Raw genomic sequence first — 13,639 nt, 5'->3', positions numbered from 1 at the left:
GCACTACTTGGAGAAGGAGGATGCTTGGGTGCCAGGGGGGGCTCTGGCCATAAATCCGTTGCCTTCTGGGCCCTACACAAGAGGCCGACGTGACTCGGGATTGGATCTCGAGGCCCGCATACTAGTCTACAAGCAAAAACTTGGATTAGTAATCCCTATGGATTGCTGGATTGCCTTCGGGCGGATTATGGATTAGCCTACAGGCTGGATTATTATGATGCATTCCAAAGATAAATATGATAAATTGTTGAAAAGCAACTTGTTTGACACTGTTTTTCTATGTCAGTGCTAAGATTACGTGAAAGAACCAGTTATACTAATCAGCTAATTAAGGAATCTATTTTATGCGTGTCCAACTAAATGTGATAGGTAATTAGACAACTAAAGCAACCCTGAGGAAAGTGTGGTAGATGTGGCCTTGGATCTGTCCTACGGATGGGTGGTCCTGGTTGGCCGAGAACTTTTCTCAAAGGAAATCAATAGCAGGGAACTTTTCTCGAAGGAAATGAACAGGAAGGAACGTTGACCTAGAATCTAGGATACTAGAGTCTCGATTTGTACTATTTTAGGGGAATGGAATGGGACTATGCCTTATGGGTAGAGAGGTCAAGCGTTGCATCCCTCTCGTTTTCCATTCTCCTTGAACCAAGTGCAACATGAATCCGCTTTGACCCTAACGTTTCTGTGTCCGACGCTAGCTACTGTTCTAGGAATTTGACCACTAGGCAAAACCCTGATTCAGGTCGGTCCTAAGTGGGAATGGTCGGAATGCTTCCGCTTCGTGGCAGACTCGGGAAGGCCTAGATCACAAAACCCGTGAAATTCCGTGGGAGTGGTGGGCAGCGCTTTCTGGACCCCCTTCCCGATGGGCTGCTAAGACATGTCCTGCAAGTCAAGAGCTGGACACGTTATAGTTGGTATCACAGCTAACCAACGAAGGATCTATCTTTATAAGAAAACTTAATAAGGCGAAGTAAAGCAAATGTTTCTGTAAAGAACATTTCCTTACTTATCGATGCTGTCTTGCAGAGTTATGAAGCATGGAACAGATTCTTGGTGTTCCAGGTCATGTTTATGACCGCAATGCATGCCTCATATTATCATCGCAGGATCAATATGATGAATATCCTAGACCACATCTACAATCCATCGCCCTTGTATATGGAACGGAGATGGATGGGTGTTTCAGGGATCTATTACATAGCTGCTCATTGACTTGCGTACCTTCAAATCAACTTGAAAAGAATCAAGTGGATGGAGGACTTAAAGATCGTGAAGCTGTTGAGACTCATGCAAATGCAACCCTACATGTCAGCGGTCGAAAGGTTAAGCAAAACAAGTATATGTATGAGGAAGTGACTCAAGTAATCCCTACCGACAGGATCAAGGAGTTGGGACGTTATGAAAAGAACGGGTACCAAAGGAAAGGATACCCTAATCTTCCAATGACCTATCAATTATTAGAAATCTATGACCCCAATCCATACTATTACTAAGTTCCAATAGCTGAATGTAACACAATCTTATTCTCCTGGACGAATTAATGTATCAACTTGTTCCATCTCCCCAAGAATAATTGTACTCAAAAGGGCTATGCCCATATGAATGAAATAAGACTTCTTTTTATCAATGATTGTCTTGACTATGAATATTGATAAAGAAGTAAAGTGATTTGGTCACTTGACTAAAAGCTGAAGTGGACATGTAATGTAATGTGGAATTATTACTCAGAGGAAAATCGACTTTGGTCAGATTCAGGGTTATGAACCTAGGTATCCATGAGTGTTTGCTCGGAATGGATTGGCTTAAACCCAATGATTCTCACATTCATTGTGGAAAGGGCCAAGTTTCCTTTCGAAATTCTAAAGGGGAATCGGTCACAACTCAAGGAGAGGCTAGAAAGCCGAAAATTCAATTGACCAAAGCATCTCGAAAATAAAGGGAGTTAGAAAGGGACTACCTGTCTATTTGATTAAGCTTAATAAGCTAGATCAGAATCAGGAGTCTAGTGAAGAACCTTCATGGCTAAAGGAGTACGGAGACGTATTTCCTGAAGAGCTGATAGAACTTCTGCCTCAAAGGGAAGTAGATCATGAAATCAAGCTAGTGCCAGGAGCTGTGCCAATTGCAAGGAGGCCATATAGAATGTCCATACCGAAAGCGATTGAGCTAAAGGAGCAACTCAAGCAATTGTTAGACCAAGGCTACATCCATCCTAGCAGTTCACCATGGGGAGCTCTAGTGTTGTTTCAGAAGAACAAGGATGGAACACTTCGACTATGTATTGATTACAGAGGGTTGAATCAATCAACCATTAAGAACAAGTACCCTATTCGAAGAATAGATGAACTTCTTGACCATCTTCAAGGTGTGAAGATCTTATCCAAGATTGATCTCAAGTCTGGATACTATCAGATAAGGATCAAGGAAGAAGATATCCCAAAGACAGCATTTAGCAGAAGATATGGATATTTTGAGTTCCTAGTCATGTCATTCGGGCTGACGAATGCACCTGCCACCTTCAATAGGTTAATGCAGGATATCTTTAGGCCATATCTTGATGACTTCCTACTCATCTTTTTTGATGATACCTTAGTCTACTCCAAACAAGAAGAAGACCATGAACCCTAGCTTCGCATTGTCCTTGAGACAATGAAGGCACACAAGCTTTACGCCAAGAAGAAGAAGTGTGTGTTCTTTAAACGATAGATTGAGTATCTAGGATTCATCGTATCAGTAGCAGGAATCTCAATAGATCCGGCAGAGACATTTTGGAGTGGCCAATACCAACAACTGTCAAAGAAATACACAATTTTATTGGATTAACAGGATGGTATAGGATCTTTATCAAAAACTATCCTTTGATGCAGTGCCACTGACCGATCTACTGAAGAAACAAACATCGATTTTATGGTCACCTACTGAACAATCTAGCTTTGATAAACTAAAGCAAAGCTTGGTATCAGTCCCTATCTTGAAACTTCCAGACCTTATAAGGAGTTTGAAGTGATAACTGATGCTAGCACACTTGCCTTAGGATGTGTGCTTATGCAAGAAGGTCATCCGGTAGCATAATCGTCAAGGAAACTAAAGAGCCATGAGAAGAATTATGCTACCCATGATCTGGAATTGTTAGCTGTCATCCATGCTCTCAAGCTTTGGAGACACTACTTGCTGGATAACATGTTTATCCTAGTGACAAATCATAAAAGTCTTAAGTGGATCTTTACCCAGAATGAGCTCAACATGAGGCAACGTCGGTGGATTGAAGTGTTGGAGGAATATGATTTTGAAATCAAATACTGGCTGGAAAGAAGAATGTAGTTGCTGACACACTCAGTCGCAAGGCGTTCCTTAATTCTCTGATCTTGCAAGATCCATAAATAGCTAGATCTTTAGCTACAAAGGTATCCATGCCAAACAACCCAATACTTGAGCTAGCTAGAGAAGAAGCATGCCATGATCCAACCTATCAAAAGATTCTTAGAGAGATCCCTATCACAGATCAAGACCCGAAGCTACAGGCCAAGTTTCTAAAATTCTCTATCAATAGTGGACTTGTCTACTATAGAACAAGATTATGTATACTGGCAAGCCAGTCACTCAAACAGAAAATACTTTGGGAAGCTCATGATTCCCCTTTTTCAAGACATCCTGGCTATGCCAAGACCCTCAATGTAGTTAGAAAGAGCTACTATTGGGAGAGGCTTAAAGGTGAATTCTCAAATGTGTCACTAAGTATTTGTCTTGTCAATGTATTAAGGCCGAACTTGTCAAAATGCCAAGAAAGTTGCAACCACTGGACATTCCCCAAATGAAATGGAAATTCATCAGTATGGACTTTATTGTTGGCCTACCCCAAGTTCAGGGAGGATACAACTCCATTATGGTTGTGGTGGATATGCTCACCAAGGTTGCACATCTTATTCCTATTAAGACAAACTATAAAGCCTCAGACATTGCAAGGTTGTTCATCAAGGAGATATTCAAATTGCATGGGTTGCCCAGAAGAATTATTAGTGATCGTGATTCTCTCTTCACATCACACTTCTGGAGAGCTATCTTCCAAGCCATTGGGACTCAACTCTGTTTTAGTATAGCTTACCATCCCCAAACCAATGGTTAAATAGAGCGAATCAACCAAGTTATTGAGGATATGCTAAGGGCACACTGCTGCCATGAACCAAAAAGGTGGATTCAATACTTTCCACTGGTTGAGTTTGCCTACAACGCCTCTTATCAACAAAGCATTCAGATGACCCCTTTTCAAGCATTGTACGGGAATGATTTTCGTAGTCCTTTAAACTTTTCGGATCCAACCTTGAGGGTTGAAGCTTCAAAGTAGATGGTGGAAGATATGGACAAGCAAATGAAGTCAATAAGACAGGACATCCAAGCCGCCAAGGATAGACAAAAGGCATACGCGGATTTGAAACATCAAGATAGAACCTTCGCTGAAGGAGACATGGTCTTCATTCGCATACGGCCAAAGAAGAGTTCCCTATCCTTAGGTGAATGCAAGAAGCTAAGTCCAAGGTATTGTGGACCCTACAAGGTTCTCAAGTGCTTAGGGCCTAGTGCTTATAGACTTCAACTCCCTGAGAACCTAAAGGCTCATAATGTATTCCATATCAGCCTACTGAAGAAGTATGTACCTAATCGTAGTCATGTACTTGATGAGCAACAGGTTGTAATGCCTAGCCAAGGAGTCCTTGAGCTACGGCATGATAGGATCTTAGATGCTAGGGAAAGACAATTGAGATCTAGAACCTTGAGAGAATGTCTCGTCCAATGGAAAGATTATCCCGAGGAGAATGCCACTTGGATGGATCAAAGCACTCTCAACCAACAATAACCCGAGTTCTTCTCGAGATGAGGACATCTCGATTCTTCTAAGGGGGCGAGAATGTAATATTTCCGCTCGAAATATTAAAGAACCTTGATCACCACACTCCCACGCAAAATCCGTGCAAAGTCATCTCCCGTAATGGATTAATGATAGTGACAAAATCCTCACCCCGCACGCGCAATAATGAGCCCATCCACATTGTGTAAATGAGACTGGGGCTGAAAAACCGCAAGCTGCACAAGAAACACCCCTTATATAAATGCAAAGGGATAAATGATTAAAATAATGCAAATTCTTTTATTAATTACCCCTCCCCTCAGCCGATGCATGGCAAGAGGAGAGGGACTGTATGGAGGAGTGAGTTAAGGAGGAGTGTGGTGTGGATGCATGAGGGAGGGGAGGCACGAAAGCCTCCACATGGTGGATCTCCCCCCTCCCTTAAACTATATAACCTCCCCCTTAGCCTTGGGGGGAGGCACGATCAGAGAGAGGAGAAGCCGCCGAATTGCCGCCAGGCTGTCGTTGCAGTTGCGCTACTACCACCCATGATCATCCTCATCATCATCATAATTTCCCCCCTTTTATCGTCATCTCCTCCCCACTAATCATTGTCCCCTCCACCCATGCAATTCTGGGAACCAGAAGCTTCTAAAGGCAAGCCTCCCTAAGCCTTCTACATATGGCTTGTCCCTGAGGTTTAAAATCCAAGCCTCCAAGGGCCTGATCCCGCACAGGAGAGAAAGATCTCAGATTGTAAGTCTTTAGGTTGCGCAAATAACCATAGGGAACCCACTACAACAAAAACTACGCTGCATAAATGGCCCCAAAGCAAAAGATGCAAGGCGCACGTGCAGAGGTCTCAAACCTGAGCATATGTGTGGACATCCCCATGAGCCCTCAAGCCCAGGTTCTACGAGTTTAATTCCACTAAAAAGAAATGCAATTAAGCACGATAAATTTCATGGGAAGGAAGCATTTACGCATGTTTCTAATTCACGTAGCCTAGTTAAAATACATTTGGGAAATTGTCTACTCGAACGATTTACTAGAGTTAGTGCATGACGTGAAATTGGATTGCTTGCATTTCCAAGTTGAAATTCCTAAGCACATATTGCTTAGGGTTGAAAGATAAAATTGTGTAAATGCATCTTTGATTTGGCCGCGGAAGGAAAAAGCGTATATTGCATTTAGGTAATAACTTCTTTGTTGTAATTCGCATGAGAGAGTCATTAACATCCGTGAAAATGTTGTCCAGAGAACTTCATGGCATGAAAATGAAACTATGGACTTTCATGTTGCATGCGAAGATGCTTGTAGAATGGATTAAGGTTGCATGGTACATATTCGTCATGCATGAACTTCATTTATCGAAGTTTTATCTCGAAAAGGTTGCATAACATATTAAAATCTAAAATTCAATTGCATTAAACAAACGGTTGTAGGCATAGTTCCTTGATGTAAATCCTTGTAGGTTTTATGCAAGTTATTCTCCAGATTGTCATTTGACATGACTTTAGCAAGAAAAGAAAAAGGTTATTGCAAACCTTATAGTACATAGAGGTAACGAATCACATATTTCCATGTAATATGATGTCTTACAACTACTCACACCTTTAGAACAAGTTTAGCATCTCTAAGATGAGATCGTTCTTATCGCAAGACAAGTAGACCGATTTGATTAGATCACTTGTTAGGGTATAACCCTCAAGGGATTCGTATAAGCATAACTAGTTAGTACAACAAACACTTTCAGTGATAACTAGGTTTTAGGACGTTAGAAATTATGCCTAGTATCACACTTGGACACCAAGTCGAGACCTTCAAACCCAAAGGTCTTACCTACATTCACGAAATGTTGGGTTAATTGGATGCCCATACACTAACGATCTAGGGTTTGTACCCCAAGGATCTATCAACCTAATGCTAAAACTCCGATTGAGTTTAGAAACCCTAGCACCGAACCTAGTACAATTAGGGTTGGACTGGGTAAGAAGACACCCCAAACCCTACATCTTGACTAAACATTTTTCTTAACCAAGAAATTCCATTGATGGGTAAAATAATCCCATGAGTTAGGTGCGACACTTGAGCAACAAGTTGCAACGTCGCATGGCTTTGTGGTTTAATCACAAGATAGATTTGCCACTCCTTGAAATAAGGTTTGCAGGTTCTAGCGCAAGTCTAACTTGCAAGAGGATGAGTAGTCATCTTGCTACATCACCTTTCTTGGGCTGATTTGCCAAGTTAAGGGAAAGTTATGTATTGCCTAATAAGCAAAGGATCAATCAAGTCAAGAGTGACACGGTCGCCAGGATTTACTATCTTAACTTAAGAAACCTAAGGTGTTTGCTAATTTGGGTTGACGGGGTATGATCCTAATCCAAGGACAAAAGGGTAAACAAAAAAACCCTTGAGGATCTTGCCAAAAATAATCAAATTATTCAAAAGGCAAGAATCTACTATCTATGAGTCGCCATAATTAAAAGAAAATAGTGATCCTGATACAGGGGCTAGCTAGGAAGATATGGAAGATGAAGAAGTAAAGAATATGATTGTAGAGGATGAGGAGGACTCAGAATCCGGTGACAACTAGGATTTTGGCACATATCGGAGGATGTGCAGGTTCAGAGGGGGTGGATGTCGTGATGTTATGAGGACACAGTGTGAAAAAGTAAGGAATGCATCATCATCCGACTTCTTTATTGATCTAGAGAGTTAATCTGATCTGAGCCATTAGTACTAGTGTGAGTTGCATGGATTATCCAAAAATACTAGATTTTTGGATAATTTTAGCCTATTTTTTATATTATTTATTGTAAAAATCCAAAAAAGTTAGAAAAAAGCTTCTAGATTAGGATGGCATGCAAGAAGCTAGTTGCTTTTTCAGCCAATCAGGGGATTTTCACAAAAGGGACAGATTGACGAAATCACCCGCCTCGCGATCGCTATAAATAGGCTAAAAATTGCAGATTGAACTGAAAGAAGGAGTGATCTAGGAGATCCGTGAGCAGGTGTCCTCAAGTTTTACCCCTCTTTGGAGCCATCAAATTTGGGTTCCGAGCAGCAGAGAAGAAGCTGTAATTTTATGCACGTTTTGTTCTACGAAGAAGCTCCAGGAGATCTAATGCCTGGAGATTGCTTCTGAGTAGTACTGTAACGTGTCCCCTAGTATCATCCAGGACACGTCTTAGCAGTCCATCGGAAAGGATGTCTAGAAAGCTCCGCCCGACACTCCCATGGAATGTTACGGGTTTTGCGATCTAGTTACTTCCACGTCTGCCACGTAGCGGAAGTATCCTGGCTGTTCCCACTTAGGATCGACCAGAATTAGGGTTTTTCTAATGGGTCATTAGCTAACAGCAACTAGTGTCAGACCCGAGCGAACTACTTTACGCAGAAACGCCAAGTCCGAAGCAGATTCACACTGCACTTGGTTCAAGGAGAATGGGAAACGAGAGGGATGCAAAGCTCCACCTCTCTGCCATAAGGCATAGTCCCATTCCGTTCCCCTAAAATAACATAAATCGGGTAAGACGTAATTCTAGGTCGTCGCTCTCGTTATTCTTTTTTGATGATGATGATCATTCCGCTGTTCTTCGAGATTTTTGAGAAAAATTCCTGGCTAACTGGGACCACCCAACCGTAGGACGGACCCATGGCCCATCCTCCACACTTTCCTCGGTTTGTTTTAGTTATGTAATTATCTAACACATTAATTTGACATATAACAATCAACTTCTTTAATTAATCCTGTTAAGCACTAGTTCCTTCACGTAATCTTATCACGTGACATAGAAAAACAATATCAAGCAAGTTCTCTTTTTTTTAAAAAACATTTCATCATTTTATCTTTGAAATACAAGGAGTTTCGCCCATAGGCTTGTCCATAATCTGCCCGAAGGCTATCCAGTGATCCTCAGGGATCACTATTCCAAGCTACCGCCCATAAACTAGTATGCGGGCCTCGAGATCCAATCCCGAGTCACGTTAGCCTCTTGTGCAGGACCCGGAAGGCAAGGGATTTACGGCCAGAGCCCCCCTGGCACCCAAGCGTCCTCCTACTCCAAGTAGAGCTCAACGGAGAGACCTCTCGTGGCGGGTTCGGTCCACGTTCCCAGTGCGGTGAACAACCCCCTTGGTTAGGGTTAGGCAGGTAGTCGGGGGTAACTGAAACTACCTCTTCCTTCAGGCCTTTAACCTGAAGTATAGGTACTCACTTAATTTGTAGTTCATAATTCAAACAGAGCCCTAAAATCTCTAGCAAGCGCAAACATTTCCATTAATCAACCGTGATGTTTGGCAAACTGCTAAGGAAGTGTTCTTTCCTTTTGAGTGTATGAGCACTCGTTCCCAAGGTGTCTTGTAAATTGGCAAGATCCTTTACATTCCGGTGTAGGGCGTACCTTATTAACCCAACTTGGTCAACCCTAAAGCTCCTTAAATATGCTAATTTCCAGTTTACAAATTTCCTTATTTAGGAGGATATGCAAAAATACGTCTTTTTTTGCAAGATAACTTGCGTAGGGATCTGCCATCCTTGATGAGGGTTTTTACCCTTCCTCCTTGTGAATCAATCACAAGACTAAATGATTTCGTACTTGCTGCGCAAGTCTTGTGATGGAATAATTTGTTTTAGATCCCTTAAGTTGACATATGTTAGGCCTAGGTTTTTTTTTTTTGAGAACCTTAGGGACAAACCCTAGTTCCTTATCTTTACGAATTTATTGTCCCTACAGTAAGGAAAGTAGTCAAGTGCTTAGGGTATGAATTTTTTTTTAATGTTTAGATTGGTTTAGTTATCTTTTGGAAGGTAATATTAATCGTCTTGTCACAGTTTTGCTATCCTTGTGACAATTTACTTTCCAGTCAATACAATTTAATTTAACTTCCGTTTTCCTAAAAGATGAACTCATGCCAAATAACAACATTTTGCCTTGCTAAGATGTGCAATTAGCAAAGATAACTTCCTAGTAATTTGAGCATCGAAAGAAACCTTTCATGAATTTAACCATTTACAATGATTCGTTGTGAAAGGAATAAGACTAATGGTGCAAGATATAATTTCTACACCTTTAGGATTTAACTAAAATATACTACTATAGCAAATGGATAATCTCGCTCGTAATTTATAATGCTTGACGCAACTCGAAGAAAACTAAGTTCTATTCATTATCATTCATTCAAATAAGCTAAACTTCTTTATTGCAAATAACTCGGATAAATATATCCTATCCCTAACAATTTCTCTTTGCATGATCGACTTAAACCCGAATTAAATCCAAGAAGAAAAAACCTGGTTTTGGGGTGAGATATCCACATGGATACCGGGAGATGATCCTCCCGCGGCTATGCCTTGGACTTTCTTAGGAGGCATCACAAGTGTGGTCCGTCGAACGTGGAAGCAGCTTTACAACTTCTCCTTAGAACTCCACCGTCGCTCCTTGCACCGTTCATCAAAAGTAGTTCTTGGAAGGCTTCCTCCTTGAATTCGGGAATTGAAAACGGTATTTTAGAAAATTTTACAACTAAGACCCATTGAAGCCATGGGGAAGGCTTAATGGCCTTTGTAAGCTCGCACGAACGGAAATAACAAGGTGTGGAGAAGACACAAGGTGTAGGAGACCTTTAAGGGAAAATAATAGCCGTAAAGGTTATAAGTAAGGGTCTAAGGACCCTTAGGTCAAACTTGGAGAAAAAAGGGCTTATGGGGGCTTACATATGGGGTAGGGTGAAAGGTTTTGATGCCAAGGTAAAGGCTTAAGGGGTAATCACGGGAGAAGTGGTTTTAAGAGGCCACAGGAAGGGGGTGATTCCAAAGCCAAGGGAATAGGTCTTTTAGGGATTATACACAGGTAAAGAAGTAATAAGACCCTTAAGGACTTTGTGCTCATGGGGGGGGAGTGACTCCAAGTGAAAGGAAAGGGGTTTTAGTACGAGGGTGAAAGGGGACTTAAGGGATTTTTAAAACCCGACAGAGGGGATTCTAATACCCATGGAAAGGGGTTTTAGATATGGGGTTTAAAAGGGCTTCATACAGCACAAGGGGGGGGTGAAAGTTTTTGAAATCCAGGGAAAAGGGTTTTAGCACGGGGAGGGGGGAATGAAAGGGGGCTTAAGGGATTTTAAACCCCGGGAAAAAAAACAAAGGGGGTAGTAGGGTATAGGAAGGGGGTTTAAAAAGCCCCCCCCCTTTGGAAGCTTCCAAGCTTCCAGAAGCTTGGGGGGGGGGGGGGGGGGGGGTGGTTATGGCCGTCCGTCCTGACGGCAAATTGGAGGCAGCTCCTCCCTCCCTCGACGGTGACTCCTATCTACTGCCCTGGCGGCCAGCAACAGTGTCCCTTCCCAGTCTTCAAGCGGCCACTCACGTACCTCCTTCCCCTCTCTCTCACAGCGTCATGATCTCCGGCAGCGGCGTTCGGTTCTTCTCACGGCCCCCCCAGCCTTCTCTGTCCTGCAGCCCCTCCCCTCCCCTCATTTAAATAGTGGAGGAAGGGGGATCTTCTCCTCCTGCGTGTTGACACGCATGCCCTCTCTCCCTCCACAAGCTCCACCAAGGAGCTTCATAACTCCTTCTATTCCCCTCCCCCTCCAGCTCGTAAGTCGGATGGAGGGATAAGGGGGAAAATAAATATATTTTTTTTTCAAAAGCCCGATCTATTATTTCCCACGCGGACTTTTACAAGTACGAAGATTCCAGGTTCTTTCAATACATATTGATTCAATTCATTGTGATTTGTCTTTGTAGTATTTACCACTTGGGTATTCTCTATCTTCTCTTCCATCTCCTATCTCTACTTCCTTCTCCTTCTGATCCCCAGTGAATTCGACCTTTTGACAAAACCCCCCCTCCGACAACACTGGGAAGCACTGGGCAATAGCGTGTATTCAAGTTATTTAAAAGAAATTATCATTTTTGATGGGCGTGTGTCTTAGGTGTGGCACCAATATTTATTTTGACGTGCTTATTTATTGAAGTGCTTGATATATATTTATTATTTTATATGTGCACGGGTGCACAATTTAAATGTTCATTATTGGTCATTGTATTTGGGCACAACCTGACTCTTAGGACACCCAACAACGTTATTCTTTATTTGGACAAAAGCAAACATAAAAGCTAAAGCATACTAATTGTAAATTTGGGCTATTTTTGAGCTTAAAGATGAATAAAATATTAAATACATGCTTTGTGGAGCATTCACAAAAGGCATGGGGGGAGAGTGTACCCAATTGGTCTTTTTGCTTCATGTTGTGCAAGTCTATTCTCTTGGATTTTAAGCAAAAAGTAGATTTCTTTGTTCTTGGGGACCTTCCAGCGCTCGCTATGTATGTATACAACATTTGATTTGCGCACCAGTGGTATCAGAGGAAAGCCGAGATTGAGGGCTTCTAATCGCTTATCATGTCACGTGAAGGCAAAGCTACTGGAATGAATAGGCTCTACAGTTAGTCTCACCACAATCTGTCAATACCAGCACGTTCCTGGAGGTGAAGAACCCCCTGCATCGCTACACAATCAGATCAGGAAGGAAAAGCCTCTACCAGAGGACCACCTAGGAAGCTCCCTTATCAACACATTTTTTTTCTCAGATAGTTAGCAGAGAGAAGAGATAATAGAGTATAAATCTTAATAATCTTTAAACAAAAACCTTATTAAGCAAAATTCAACCAACTGCGGTGGCAGCATGCACTCACGACTATCGACGTCAGCTAGAACATGCCCTTGTCCTCAAAACAATTGCTTAAAATCATTAAGTTTTTTTAAATCTTAAATTTTTTAAACTTTTCTAAAGCCTAAAGCTACCACTCTTCAATCTCTTCCATAGTAGTAGTTGACATTGGTTGATCTCGAACCAATTTTTAACCTCTTTGCAAGCCCTTTTTCACACCTGCGTTGTGACAGAGACGAATTCAATCAATTAGTGAATCACACACAGACTATACGAAAGACGTATCCGCTTGGAAGAATGGTGACATTAATTTCCGTAACCGTAAAGAAGAAAGATTGCTAAAAAGAAACTTTAAAAAAAAACAAGCCTTGTAAACCTAACCTTGAGCTACACTCATCCCGCTAACAAGATTTCAAGTGTGTGAGGTTGTTTGAAATTTTACAGGATCACCGATCAAAATATGGAAGATTTATGGCTAAAGGTGATTTGTCAGAACTAACAATTGAACAAAAACTGGACCTAATTATGATGCAGCTTCAAGAGAACGAAGAGCATATCAAACTTTGCAAGCTCAATTGGCCAGTCTTCAATTATCTATTGCCAATCAAGATGGACTGGAATCTGAAGATGTAATATGACATACGATTGATGCAACACTTGAAGCACAATCTATTCGGAAAGAAGCAAGTAAAAGAAATTTCAAATTTCTTACTTTCAATGGGTTACGTGATGGAAAGATTGTACTTGTTTTTATTAGTCAGTTTGATGATTATTTCCATGAAGAACAGTATGCCGAAAAAGACAAAATTAAGTGTGTCACTAATCACTTAGTGGATAAAGCATCACTATGGTGGACTGACATTGATTGTCCTACTACTTTACTACTTGGGAGACTTTCCAAAAGAAAATTTTGCAGAATTTTCCTCCACCCCAATTCCACAAAAAATCAATCAAACAGTGGGATCTTCTGCAACAAAGAGATCGTGAGTCTATTTCACAATATACCAAGCGTTTTTGGAATACTTTATTGCAACTTCGAATGCTCGAAGATGTACCTGAGGCGACCCATAAGCTCTAGTTTATGTCTAGTTTTCTTGGTCACTTCTATGCAAAAGTGAAC

The sequence above is a fragment of the Lygodium microphyllum genome, chromosome 7 (genome assembly GCF_053477565.2).
Source record: "Lygodium microphyllum isolate KBCC chromosome 7, Lygodium_microphyllum_v1.1.10, whole genome shotgun sequence".
NCBI lineage: Eukaryota > Viridiplantae > Streptophyta > Polypodiopsida > Schizaeales > Lygodiaceae > Lygodium > Lygodium microphyllum.
This window is presented reverse-complemented; position numbering follows the sequence as displayed.